Here is a 13,595-nt window from a genome sequence, read left to right on the forward strand (position 1 = left end):
GGCCTTTATTATGTTGAGGAAAGTTCCCTCTATGCCTACTTTCTGCAGGGTTTTTATCATAAATGGGTGTTGAATTTTGTCGAAAACTTTCTCTGCATCTATTGAGATGATCATATGGTTTTTCTCCTTCAATTTGTTAATATCGTGTATCATGTTGATTGATTTGCGTACATTGAAGAATCCTTGAATTCCTGGAATAAACCCCACTTGATCATGGTGTATGATCTGTTTAATGTGCTGTTGGATTCTGTTTGCTAGTATTGTGTTGAGGATTTTTGCATCTATGTTCATCAGTGATATTGGGCTGTAGCTTTCTTTCTTTGTGATATCCTTGTCTGGTTTTGGTATCAGGGTGATGGTGGCCTCATAGAATGGCTTTGGGAGTGTTCCTCCCTCTGCTATATTTTGGAAGAGTTTGAGAAGGGTATATGTTAGCTCTTCTCTAAACATGTGATAGAATTTGCCTGTGAAGCCATCTGGTCCTGGACTTTTGTTTGTTGGAAGATTTTTAATCACAGTTTCAATTTCAGTGCTTGTGATTGGTCTGTTCAGATTTTCTATTTCTTCCTGATTCAGTCTTGGCAGGTTGTGCATTTCTAAGAATTTGTCCATTTCTTCCAGGTTGTCCATTTTATTGGCATAGAGTTGCTTGTAGTAATCTCTCATGATCTTTTGTATTTCTGTAGTGTCATTTGTTACTTCTCCTTTTTCATTTCTAATTCTATTGATTTGAGTCTTCTCCCGTTTTTCTTGATGAGTCTGGCTAATGGTTTATCAATTTTTTTATCTTCTCAAAGAACCAGCTTTCAGTTTTATTGATCTTTGCTATCATTTCCTTCATTTCTTTTTCATTTATTTCTGATATGAGTTTTATGATTTCTTTCCTTCTGCTAACTTTGGGGGTTTTTTGTTCTTCTTTCTCTAATTGCTTTAGGTGCAAGGTTAGGTTGTTTATTCAAGATGTTTCCTGTTTCTTAAAATAGGATTGTATTGCTATAAACTTCCATCATAGAACTGCTTTTGTGCATCCCATAGATTTTGGGTCGTCGTGTCTCCATTGTCATTTGTTTCTATGTATTTTTTGATTTCCTCTTTGACGTCTTCAGTGATCACTTCGTTATTAAGTCGTGTATTGTTTAGCCTCCATGTGTTTGTATTTTTTACAGATCTTTTCCTGTAATTGATATCTAGTCTCATAGCGTTGTGGTCGGAAAAGATACTTGATACAATTTCGATTTTCTTAAATACACCAAGGCTTGATTTGTGACCCAAGATATGATCTATCCTGGAGAATGTTCCATGAGCACCTGAGAAAAATGTGTATTCTGTTGTTTTTGGATGGAATGTCCTATAAATATCAATTAAGTCCATCTTGTTTAATGTATCATTTAAAGCTTGTGTTTCCTTATTTATTTTCATTTTGGATGATCTGTCCATTGGTGAAAGTGGGCTGTTAAAGTCCCCTACTATGAATGTGTTACTGTCGATTTCCCCTTTTATGGCTGTTAGTATTCGCCTTATGTATTGAGGTGCTCCTATGTTGAGTGCATAAATATTTACAACTGTTAAATCTTCTTCTTGGATCGATCCCTTGATCATTATGTAGTATTCTTCTTTGTCTCTTCTAATAGTCTTTATTTTAAAGTCTACTTTGTCTGATATGAGAATTGCTACTCCAGCTTTCTTTTGGTTTCCATTTGCATGAAATATCTTTTTCCATCCCCTTACTTTCAGTCTGTATGTGTCTCTAGGTCTGAAGTGGGTCTCTTGTAGACAGCAAATATATGGGTCTTGTTTTTATATCCATTCAGCCAATCTGTGTCTTTTGCTGGGAGCATTTAGTCCATTTACATTTAAGATAATTATCAATATGTATATTCCTATTCCCATTTTCTTAATTGTTTTGGGTTCATTATTGTAGGTCTTTTCCTTCTCTTGTGTTTCTTGCCTAGAGAAGTTCCTTTCGCAGTTGTTGTAAAGCTGGTTTGGAGGTGCTGAACTCTCTCAGCTTTTGCTTGTCTGTAAAGGTTTTAATTTCTCCATCAAATCTGAATGAGATCCTTGCTGGGTAGAGTAATCTTGGTTGCAGGTTCTTCTCCTTCATCACTTTAAATATGTCCTGCCAGTCCCTTCTGGCTTGCAGAGTTTCTGCTGAAAGATCAGCTCTTAACCTTATGGCGATTCCCTTGTGTGTTATTTGTTGTTTTTCCCTTGCTGCTTTTAATATGTTTTCTTTGTATTTAATTTTTGACAGTTTGATTAATATGTGTCATGGCATATTTCTCCTTGGATTTATCCTGTATGGGACTCTCTGTGCTTCCTGGACTTGATTGACTATTTCCTTTCCCATATTAGGGAAGTTTTCAACTGTAATCTCTTCAAATATTTTCTCAGTACCTTTCTTTTTCTCTTCTTCTTCTGGAACCCGTATAATTCAAATGTTGGTGTGTTTAATGTTGTCCCAGAGGTCTCTGAGACTGTCCTCAGTTCTTTTCATTCTTTTTTCTTTATTCTGCTCTGCAGTAGTTATTTCCACTATTTTATCTTCCAGGTCACTTATTCGTTCTTCTGCCTCAGTTATTCTGCTATTGATCCCATCTAGAGTATTTTTGTTTTTTTTTTATTTTGCCGTACGCGGGCCTCTCACTGCTGTGGCCTCCCCCGTTGCGGAGCACAGGCTCCGGATGCGCAGGCTCAGTGGCCATGGCTCACGGGCCCAGCCTCTCCGCGGCATGTGGGATCCTCCCGGACTGGGGCACAATCCCGCGTCCCCTGCGTCGTCAGGCAGACTCCCAACCACTCCGCCATCAGGGAATCCCTAGAGTATTTTTAATTTCATTTATTGTGTTGTTCATCATTGTTTGTTTCATCTTTAGCTCTTCTAGGTCGTTGTTAAATGTTTCTTGCATTTTCTCTATTCTATTTCCAAGATTTTGGATCATCTTTACTATCATTATTCTGAATTCTTTTTCAGGTAGACTGTCTAGTTCTTCTTCATTTGTTAGGTCTAGTGGGTTTTTATCTTGCTCCTTCATCTTCTGTGTGTTTTCCTGTCTTCTCATTTTGCTTATATTACTGTTTTGGGTCTCCTTTTTGCAGGCTGCACGTTCGTAGTTCCATTGTTTTTGTTGTCTGTCCCCAGTGGCTAAGGTTGGTTCAGTGGGTTGTGTAGGCTTCCTGGTGGAGGGGACTAGTGCCTGCGTTCTGGTGGATGAGGCTGGATCTTGTCTTTCTGGTGGGCAGGTCCACGTGTGGTGTTGTGTTTTGGGGTGTCTGTGGACTTATTATGATTTTAGGCAGCCTCTCTGCTAATGGGTGGGGTTGTGTCCCTGTCTTGCTAGTTGTTTGGCATAGGATGTCCAGCACTGTAGCTTGCTGGTCGTTGAGTTAAGCTGGGGGCTGCTGTTGAGATGGAGATCTCTGGGAGATTTTCGCTGTTTGATATTATGTGTAGCTGGGAGGTCTCTTGTGGACCAGTGTCCTGAAGTTGGCTCTCCCACCTCAGAGGCACAGCACTGACTGCTGGTTGCAGCACCAAGAGCCTTTCATCCACACGGCTCAAAATAAAAGGGAGACAAAGTAGAAAGAAAGAATTAGTAGAACAAGAAAGAAAGAAAGAAAGAAAGGAGGGAGGGAGGGAGGAAGGAAGGAGGGAAGGAAGGAAAAAAGAAAGAAAGAAGATAAAGTAAAAAAAAGTAAGATAAAATACAATAAAGTTATTGAAATAAAAAATAATTATTAAGAAAAAAATTTAAAAAAACACAAAAGAACGGACGGATAGAACCCTAAGACAAATGGTGGAAGCAAAGCTATACAGACAAAATCTCACACAGAAGCATATACATACACACTCACAAAAAGAGGAGAAGGGGAAAAAATAATAAATTCTGCTCTCAAAGTCCACCGCCTCAATTTGGGATGATTCGTTGTCTAAAGGAGGGAAGGAAGGAAAGAAAGAAAGAAAGAAGATAAAGTAAAATAAAATAAAATAATTAAAATAAAAAAATTATTAAAATAAAACAAGAAAGCGGACGGATAGAACCCTAGGACAAATGGTGGAAGCAAAGCTATACAGATAAAATCTCACACAGAGGCATAGACACACACACTCACAAAAAGAGGAAAAGGGGAAACAATCATAAATATTGCTCTCAAAGTCCACCTCCTTAATTTGGGATGATTCGTTGTCTATTCATGTATTCCACAGATGCATGGTACATCAAGTTGATTGTGGAGCTTTAATCCGCTGCTCCTGAGGCTGCTGGGAAAGATTTCCCTTTCTCTTCTTTGTTCTCACAGCTCCCGGGGTTCAGCTTTGGATTTGGCCCCGCCTCTGCGTCGCCAGAGACCGTCTGTTCTTCGCTCAGACAGGACGGGGTTAAAGGAGCCGCTGATTCGGGGCCTATGGCTCACTCAGGCTGGGGGGAGGGAGGGGCACGGAGTGCGGGGCGGGCCTGCGGCGGCAGAGGCCCGCATGACGTTGCACCAGCCTGAGGCGCACCGTGTGTTCTCCCGGGGAAGTTGTCCCTGGATCCCGGGACCCTGGCAGTGGAGGGCTGCACAGGCTCCCCGGAAGTGGGGTGTGGAGAGTGAGCTGTGCTCGCACACAGGCTTTCTTGGTGGCGGCAGCAGCAGCCTTAGCGTCTCATGCCCGTCTCTGGGGTCCGCGCTTTTAGCCGCGGCTCGCGCCCGTCTCTGGAGCTCCTTTAAGCAACGCTCTTAATCCCCTCTCCTCGCGTATCAGGAAACAAAGAGGTAAGAAAAAGTCTCTTGCCTCTTTGGCAAGTCCAGGCTTTTCCCCGGACTGCCTCCCGGCTAGCCGTGGGGCACTATCCCCCTGCAGGCTGTGTTCACGCCGCCAACCCCAGTCCTCTCCCTGCGCTCCGACTGAAGCCCGAGCCTCAGCTCCCAGCCCCGCCCGCCCCGGCAGGTGACCAGACAAGCCTCTCAGGCTGGTGAGTGCTGGTCAGCACTGATCCCCTGTGCGGGAATCTCTCCGCTTTGCCCTCCGCACCCCTGTGGCTGTGCTCTCCTCCGCAGCTCAAAGCTTTCCCCCTCCACCACCCGCAGTCTCCGCCCGCGAAGGGGCTTCCTAGTGTGTGGAATCCTTTCCTCCTTCACAGCTCCCTCCCACTTGTGCAGGTACCGTCCCTATTCTTTTGTCTCTGTTTATTCTTTTTTCTTTTGCCCTACCCAGGTACGTGGGGGGTTTCTTGCCTTTTGGGAGGTCTGTGGTCTTCTGCCAGCGTTCAGTAGGTGTTCTGTAGGAGTTGTTCCACGTGTGGATGTATTTCTGGTGTATCTGTGGGGAGGAAGATGATCTCCACGTCTTACTCTTCCGCCATCTTCCTGGAAGCTGAGAGGAAGCATTTGAGATGAGCTTTGAGTGCTGAGAAGGGGGATAGTTCTGTGAAGATATGAGGGAGGAACATGCTAGACAGATGGAACAACAGGTTAGGAAAGCAGCAGGAAAGATAAACAGGGGCGAAATGATGAAGAGCCTAGGAGGCTATGGTTAGGCATTTGGATTTATACGAAGGGCAGTGGGAAACTTATAGGGATGAAACAGGGAATGATGGGAAACTATTGGACCCTATGAACCAGGGGATAATGGGAAACCATTGGAAGGGATGAAGGAGAGTAATGATGGAAAACCATTGGATGATATGTAGCAGGGAATGATAGAAACCAGCAGAGGAGAGGAAGAGGGGAATAATTACTCTGGCTGCTGCTAGGAGACTGGATTGTGAGAGGAAATGGGCAACCAAGTAAGCATGTACTGGAATTGGTTTAAGAAGGTTAATGCTTGAGATTTTTTATGTGCATCAGTCCCCTGGGCCTGTTAAAAACTTCCATGTATGAAAACTTCTCCCAAGCATAGAATAATCTAATAACTGTTCATGCATTCACTTCCCTTCACTGCTATCACAAAACTGCTCTCTGGGATTCTTTAGTACAAGCTTTCTTCTTACGTTACTGTAAACCTGAAAAGGAGGAGGAGATCAAGAGTTAGAGAATTCCGACTGCCTTGTCTGTGTTAATACAGTCTGCCCTGGAGTTCACCTCTGCCGTAAGTACTTCTCCCATCAGTGGAATTCAACTCCACAGATTCCGTCTTCATAACACAGTGACTCTTCCCCTCTAAACTACCTTAGTATTCTGAAATTCAGAGCATGCCCAGTGTAGGGCAACCTGGAGTATGTCCAAGGGTCCTAAATATAAAGGGACAAAAAAGTTTTAAATGGTCATATATCACTGTGCTATTTTAGATCGTGCTGAATTTCACATATTGACAGCGCTTGCTTCCCTCCCAATTCGTAGAAAGGAACCATGTCATGAATTACAAAGTAAGTTTGAGGGCCAATTTCCTGTTGCTTGCACTGGTCACCAAAATTGCTGGTTCTTTCTTTGCTTAACCTATTTTGAGAGACTTTGGTTCCTGAAGTCAATACCTATAATCTATTGTCTGTGGCTCAGCCCACTTCTGTTCTAAACAACCTGCTGGTATGTGACTTCTCTCTACACCTTTTTTCCTGAGTCCGCTCAACAACCCTGAATCCATCTAAATCTCTGTGTGTCTCCTCACAGCCTACTTCTCTTTCAAAGTTTTACTCACGCTTCCTTTCTGCCTTTTCTAACAGACAACAGGCAAAATGTTCAAATCAAAAAAGAAATAAAAGGAAAATATGGAAAACTTTTAGTAAGCCCAAGAAATACATATCAGTGTGTCAAACTTGTCATATTTGACATATTAGTGTTACGTATAAATGTAGATTAGATGTTAATGTCTGTGGAATTTCCCTTTGCATAGAGCACAATCAGACAGTTCAGAATAAAAGGAGAATAGGATTGTGCCATTGTGTCAAGAAGCACTTGGTTTTACGAGATTTCTCTCTCAGCATTTACGTGTTCTGAATATGAATTGCTTATTCGTCAGTGTTGTAAAAATGATACTGTATGCATTAATTACTCAGCATTTTGGAAAACATGTTTCAAAAAATCTAATCCAATTTTCATTTTAAAAAGTATACTTTTATAATTATTTGGTCATGTATAATAAATAATAGTCAAGAATAAACTTGTATGTGTGGTAAAAATTTTTCTGACAAATTTGAAGTGGAGATTTTTGGTAATAGTAATGTGTTTCCCATTCGAGAGCCATGTAACAATACCACTGATACTGGGTAGAAATACTGAACACCTGTCACAGGTCCATCCCTTTCAGAAGTAGTTCTCTGTAAGCACTAAGGGATGTTCACATCCCCTGAAAAATGGCAACTCCTGAGTCATAAAAATATTCTGGAAAATCATCAGTGGAAAGATTATTTCCTAAGTATAAAAGAAATTAGGCATTATAGAGAGACTTTCACTCTTAAGGATTTTAAAGTGGAGGGAAATTTTTTTTTCTGAGGACAGATTGTTCTCACACTGTAATTGTGTTACTCATCCTGCCAGCTCATTTGGGTATTATACAAGGATACAGAGGAAAAAGCTAAACCATTTCCCCTCAGGTACACTAGCGTAGTAGAAAAAGCATTGAATTGGGAATTGTGAAACCTGGTAACTATTCTTAGCTGGCACGAATGAGCTATGTGAGTGACCTTGCACAAATCATGTTTTCTCTGGGCATCAGTTTCATTATTTATAAAATGAGGGCATTGGATTAAATTATATTTAAGATCCTGTTGTGCTTTCTACGCTTCTCAATTGTAATTCTCCTTTTCTTTTTAAAAAAAATTTTTGTCTTTTTTCTGAATGCTCAAATACTACATTATTTAAGGTATATTTCCTGGCAGTTTTTTTTTTTTTTTTTTTTTTTTTTTTTCTTCCCTCCTAGTCTCTTTCTTCAATATATGGGATAGGAGGATACTGACTAAGTCTGAGGGGAAGGAGGAGGAATAAAATTAGCTACAGGAAGGGTTTATATCCCCCTCTACAAGAAAACTTAACTACAGCTACCACCGCTTTGAAAGGAATGGTTTATGTCCAAACAGCATTTTCCAGACAAGCTCTGTACTTTTTTGCCAACAGAATTAACTTTAAACTGAAGTCAGTAGACAGTTAAACAAGAGTCGGCACTGGAAACAGCTGTGAGTAGACAAGACCAGTTACTTATAAGGTACTGTTTTTTACTCACTGAAATCTCCTTCAGGGTTCATTTGTTTCGGGCACAAGTATTCTGTGGTCATTTGACCTTTTTCTCCCACTTTGCCTCTATTCTGAGAGAAAACACACTCTAAAATATCTTAGCTCTTTAGCTCTTTAGTATTGTTTTGTAGCTGTTGGTGGTTGAAGCTGCTCAGATTTTGTTTAGTTTTGTTTTCAGGAACCTAATAATTGTTGTTATTTTATTTTGAAGCTTAGTTTAACTTTGTCCTTTGTTTCTTCTTGTCATGGGTGGTTTTTATGTTTTATTGTTCATATCAAATAAAGAGGGATATGCTTTAATATTACAGAATGCTCTTGACCTGGGGGGAGGGGGGGCAGAGATTGGTTAATGCATCATCAGCTTCAAGTATAAAACCTATATAGCCAATCAGATAAGAGGACCAGCACAGGGCAGCTCTAGGCACTTTGGCTCAGTCGAGGCTCCCTGACCTCATTACAGCTTGGTGGGTCTGACCTGGAAAACACAAGCTTTTGAATTGGGGTTTTATCTTTAGTTTGTTTCTATACTTGTTAATTTTAACCCTTCCTTCCCTTTACCCCCATTTATCTTTAAAAATTCTGGTAAGCCTGCTTTTTTTTAAATGAAGTTTATCTTGTTAAGCTCATCCACCTTAAAGGGACAACATTTCTAAGAGTGATGTTTGCCATAAGATTTTAAATCACTGAGCTATGGAGGGGCTTTCGGAGCAGAAGAAGAGGAATAGCCCACGTGGCAGTGGAGTGGACAGAAAAGACCCCTTGTACCACTGTCATCTGAGATGTCACTCTTTCCCCAGAGGCCTGGTTAACTAATACATAGTATTTGCTGCTGGTCAATAAAAGGAGTTCTCTATCTGTGGACTTTCCAGAAAGAAATCTTACAAGTCTACCACTGAAAACTCCAAAAGTTTTAGAAAGGATTTAGCCATTTTTGGAGAGTCATCTTTCTGAAATCCACTATATATTTTGCTATCTCTCTGGAGGAGACTAAATTCAATTTAATGTTTTCTGAATTGCTCGGTATTCTCGTCATGAATACACATAATGGAATTATTCTATAATATAATAATACTTGGGGGCTCTATTCTGTGGTGTGTAAGCCTATTCTTATGTCAAAAGGTCACATAATTACTATGCTTTTAAAACTTGTTATATTATTCTTATAGGACATTTTTTATGTGTGTGTCCACCATCCATATGGAAATGGGATTTCATTACCTACTGATGTGGACAGTTTGCATTCTCTAACAACTGTCTTCAGCCTCAACCATCCCTTTGTAATTATTATTTCATTTGTGCTGTGCACAAGGAAACCAGAAAACAAACAAGTTTATAAAAAATTATGGAAGGAATGAGAGACAATAACTTTATCTGAAGACCCCAAGAGAATCTTTTATGAGGAAAGTGTAGAACCAAAGTACGTAGACACAGTGACATCTATTTTAGGTGCTTAGGAGACTTGGTTTATGTCCAAGTTCTTAGTTGTGTTGTCATGGAAGTGGCTCTGGGATAACTACCTCATTCCTGCATCAAATACAGAAAGTGCTATTTGTTCTGCTTTTTTTTTAAAAAAAAAATTTACTTATTTTATTTATTTATTTTTGGCTGTACTGGGTCTCTGTTGCTGTGCACAGGCTTTCTCTAGTTATGGCGAGCAGGGGCTGCTCTTCGTTGTGGTGCACACACTTATCATTGCAGTGGCTTCTCTTGTTGTGGAGCACGGGCTCTAGGCGCACGGGCTTCAGTAGCTGTGGCTCACGGGCTTCAGTAGCTGAGGCTCACGGGCTCTAGAGCGCAGGCTCAGTAGTTGTGGCGCACGGGCTTAGTTGCTCCATGGCATGTGGGATCTTCCCGGACCAGGGCTCGAACCCATGTCCCCCGCATTGGCAGGCAGATTCTTAACCATTGCGCCACCAGGGAAGCCCTGTTCTGCTTTTTATACAGTTATTGGAGACATGTGTCAAGGAATCAGTGACTAGCCAAATCCCAAGGGGTCTATAATATTAATTAATATTAATCAAGTACTATGTATTCTATTTTAGTCCCATTCACACATATGCTATTCACATGCATGTATGACTGGGAAATAGCATAATACTGCTTTGTAGGAAAGAGAGAAAAGGAAAAAAAATCATCATCATCTAGTCTATGCAATTCTTCTGTGTGGTGATGATACTTTAGGGAAAAAAGAGGAATGCAAGGCTAATTGTCTCAATAATATCTTGGTTTCTTTAACTGCATCTTCTCTTGCAGCTTTTTTTTAAGCTGAAAATACTGTAAAGCATTGAATTTAGTAGCTGAATATATGTTTTCTTATCTTCCAATATTTTTTATGTTGTGCATTTCAGAGCAAAATGAATCACTGGTTTCTCAATGATCTTGATAATTCTATTCTACACAAGAAAAATATTAAAACTGGGTATATTAGACAGATACGTGAAGCTATAAGCTGAGTCCAGGGCAATTCTACATTCCAACTTTAATTAGAATCCACTGCTAATGACTTGATCATAGAGCTTTGTATAGAACTACATTGTGAGGCCTTTTGTATTGGAGGCCCTTTTTAAACTTAAGCTGTTTTTTTAAATACAGATTTCTCCTAGTCACCGTAGAATTGTTCTAGGTGTTAAAGCATCTTGTGGTGTATATGACAAAGTCTTTCTGTTTGAAACAATGAATTAAGGACTGCCTTTTGTCTGCAACAGTGAATTTAGGGTCTACATAAATTTAGAAACATTGTCTAAAAGATAGAGATTTTTCCCTCCCTCCTTCTTTCAGTTAAATGGCATGAGTTATTTTAAAATAAAATGATATTCTAATTGAAACATAACGCTTTAAATTTGAAAGTATACTATTGTTATTTTAAGTCAATATGATGAAGGTTTCCCTTACTTGACTATTTCAGGTTAATCAGAATTTAATTTTCACATTCATACCTAATTAGGAAATTTTATATATGATGCATATTTTGCATGAGAACTATATTACCACAACATCTAAACGTAAAATCCCTGAGGGCTTCCCTGGTGGCGCAGTGGTTGAGAGTCCGCCTGCCGATGCAGGGGACGCGGGTTCGTGCCCTGGTCCAGGGGGATTCCCCCATGCCGCAGAGCGGCTGGGCCCGTGAGCCATGGCCGCTGAGCCTGCGCATCCGGAGCCTGTGCTCTGCAACGGGAGAGGCCACAACAGTGAGAGGCCCTCGTACCGCAAAAAAAAAAAAAAAAAAAAAAAAATCCCTGAAAACTTAATGCCATTAGGAATACACACTTGGGAAGACTTCTATTTAGAAAATGCTTTATCAAACTAGTAAAGGAAGAAAAAGCTAAAATAAATTAACACATGACAGTGTTCACTGATAATGCCTTGTAAGGATCCTTTTTAACATAACCTCGTGAGGATTCTCCAGAAGTCTCAGAAGCTAGCCCCTCATGAACTAGAATTCAGTGAGCAAGATGTATGTGTTCCAAGGGGCTGTCAAGCTTAATGCTGTAGGTTGTGAGCTAGGGAGAGAAGCTGTTGATATTTCCTAAATTGCTGAACAGAGAGATAATTGATTTGTTCCCATAAAAATCTGCATTTAGTTTATTTTCAATTACAACCTCTCAGGAAAGAAGAGATGCTCAAACTGACTGAACTACATCCTTATATATTGGCCTTTGTTTAATGTACTAAATTGGTACTTCTAGAGAATTTAAAAGGTGATGTGGTCAAAGACTAAGGTTCTTTTGGTATGTCTTAGTCATGCAATAAGTGTTTGTTGAATGAATATAACTTAAAACGGTATTAACAAATAACATGATACTAAAACCATATGTTTTACTTCATATTTTATTATTGGAGTATTTGTTATTTAGTTTACTGCTGGGTCATGCTAAAACATGAAAACTTCATTAGACAATGCCATTTAACAAATTAGGAAATTGCTGTTAGCACACAGTAATTTGGAACTGTACATTTCTATGAAGAAAAAGCATCAGGTGCCTATTGTCAAAAATAATTTAAAAAGCAGAGTTGGAGGACACGGAGGTTTCAGCCATTTTCCTTTACCCCTTTCCCGTTGCGGAGCACAGGCTCCGGACGCGCAGGCTCAGCGGCCATGGCTCACGGGCCCAGCCGCTCCGTGGCATGTGGGATCTTCCCGGACCAGGGCACGAACCGGTGTCCCCTACATCGGCAGGCGGACTCTCAACCACTGCGCCACCAGGGAAGCCCTACCCCTTTTTTGTTTGGTTTATTTTGCTGAAGGTACTGTGGGATTTATAATACATTTGCTACAGCAGATGTTGCTAGCATTTGATTGTATTAATATTATATATATATATATATTTTGTGGGGAGACAGTAGGAAATTAGAAGAATAAATAAATGTGTCTGAGTCTAAGACAATTTTACAAGCCAAATATTATTTTGGTGATCTTAAAATTTAAAAAAAAACTTTAAAGATTATATAAGTTAGAAAGATCTAGGCAAACACTGACATCTTTCCAAACTAACAAAAAATAATAGTAATTCTAAGGAGCAATTTTCATGTTTCTGTAGCTTCTATCTCCAACCTGCTTGCTTTTGAATATGTTTAATATCAAGCGTGTCTTCTGTGGTCCTTCTCTGCAACATGGTGCTAGTCCAGCAGGGAAGACGGCACTTATAGGTCCTCCTTCTCCACACATGAAAACATTGTAAGTAGAGTTGAATACAGTGGAAGTGAAAACAACCTTCTTGTAAACCTCAAATGTAAAATGCCTTTCCCAACTCACAAGGGAGTTAACAATTATAATGGTTATAAAGAGAGTGACAAAATAAATTATTCTCACCAATTCCACTCTCTAGAAGATTAATTCCTATTGTGAGACTTCTTTCTGTATCTATGTACATAATACAGTACCAACATTTTGTTTCATCTTATTTTTACAAAATTGGCTTAACACTGCACATTTGATTTCCACCTATTTCATGTAACATTTTATTGGCAACTTTTTCTATATCATTCAGAACACTTTGGAAAATAGATAATTGACAAGTGTATAATATTCCATTCTATGACTATACCGTACATAATAGAATATGTGCCCCCATCTTTGGGAACCCATGTTGTTTCAGTGTGTTCTTTGATAAACAAAATAAGGGTAAGCATTCATTTACATATGATTTTTGTTCATTTGATTATTTTAGAGCTGTAATGACTTAGAAATTAGCAAGTCCAAATCTCTCTTTTTACAGAGTAGGAGAACTAAGTCCGGAAATATTACTCATCTAGAATCCAGGCTTCCAGCTTTCAGTCTAATTTCTATATTCATCCAGAAGAAGTAATGACTGGGCGATAAATTTATTCAGGGGCAAGAGGTGAAAGCATAATTTCCTTCTGTCTGAGTAAGAGGTCAACCATGTACCCTATTCTCTGAAAATCCTCAGGGAACGGAAGAGTTCTCATACTAAAGAAAGAACTCAAAA

The 13,595-nt window shown here is 39.7% G+C and overlaps 1 protein-coding gene across 7 annotated transcripts in view; it reads left to right on the plus strand.

The window, feature by feature from the left end:
- Positions 1 to 13,595, plus strand: part of ARHGAP24 (Rho GTPase activating protein 24) — a 775,519-nt gene that overhangs the window by 558,033 nt on the left and 203,891 nt on the right. Inside the window, exon 1 of one of the 7 annotated variants that reach the window (XM_073805429.1) lies at positions 7,847 to 8,090. The exons of 5 other annotated variants lie outside the window; for them this stretch is intronic. The gene's annotated coding sequence lies outside the window, so the exon portion shown is untranslated. Of the gene's footprint in view, positions 1 to 7,846; positions 8,120 to 13,595 lie in introns of those variants that run through there. One more of the 7 variants, XM_019926669.3, reaches the window with a different exon arrangement.

Source organism: Tursiops truncatus, chromosome 5 (genome assembly GCF_011762595.2).
Source record: "Tursiops truncatus isolate mTurTru1 chromosome 5, mTurTru1.mat.Y, whole genome shotgun sequence".
Lineage (NCBI taxonomy): Eukaryota > Metazoa > Chordata > Mammalia > Artiodactyla > Delphinidae > Tursiops > Tursiops truncatus.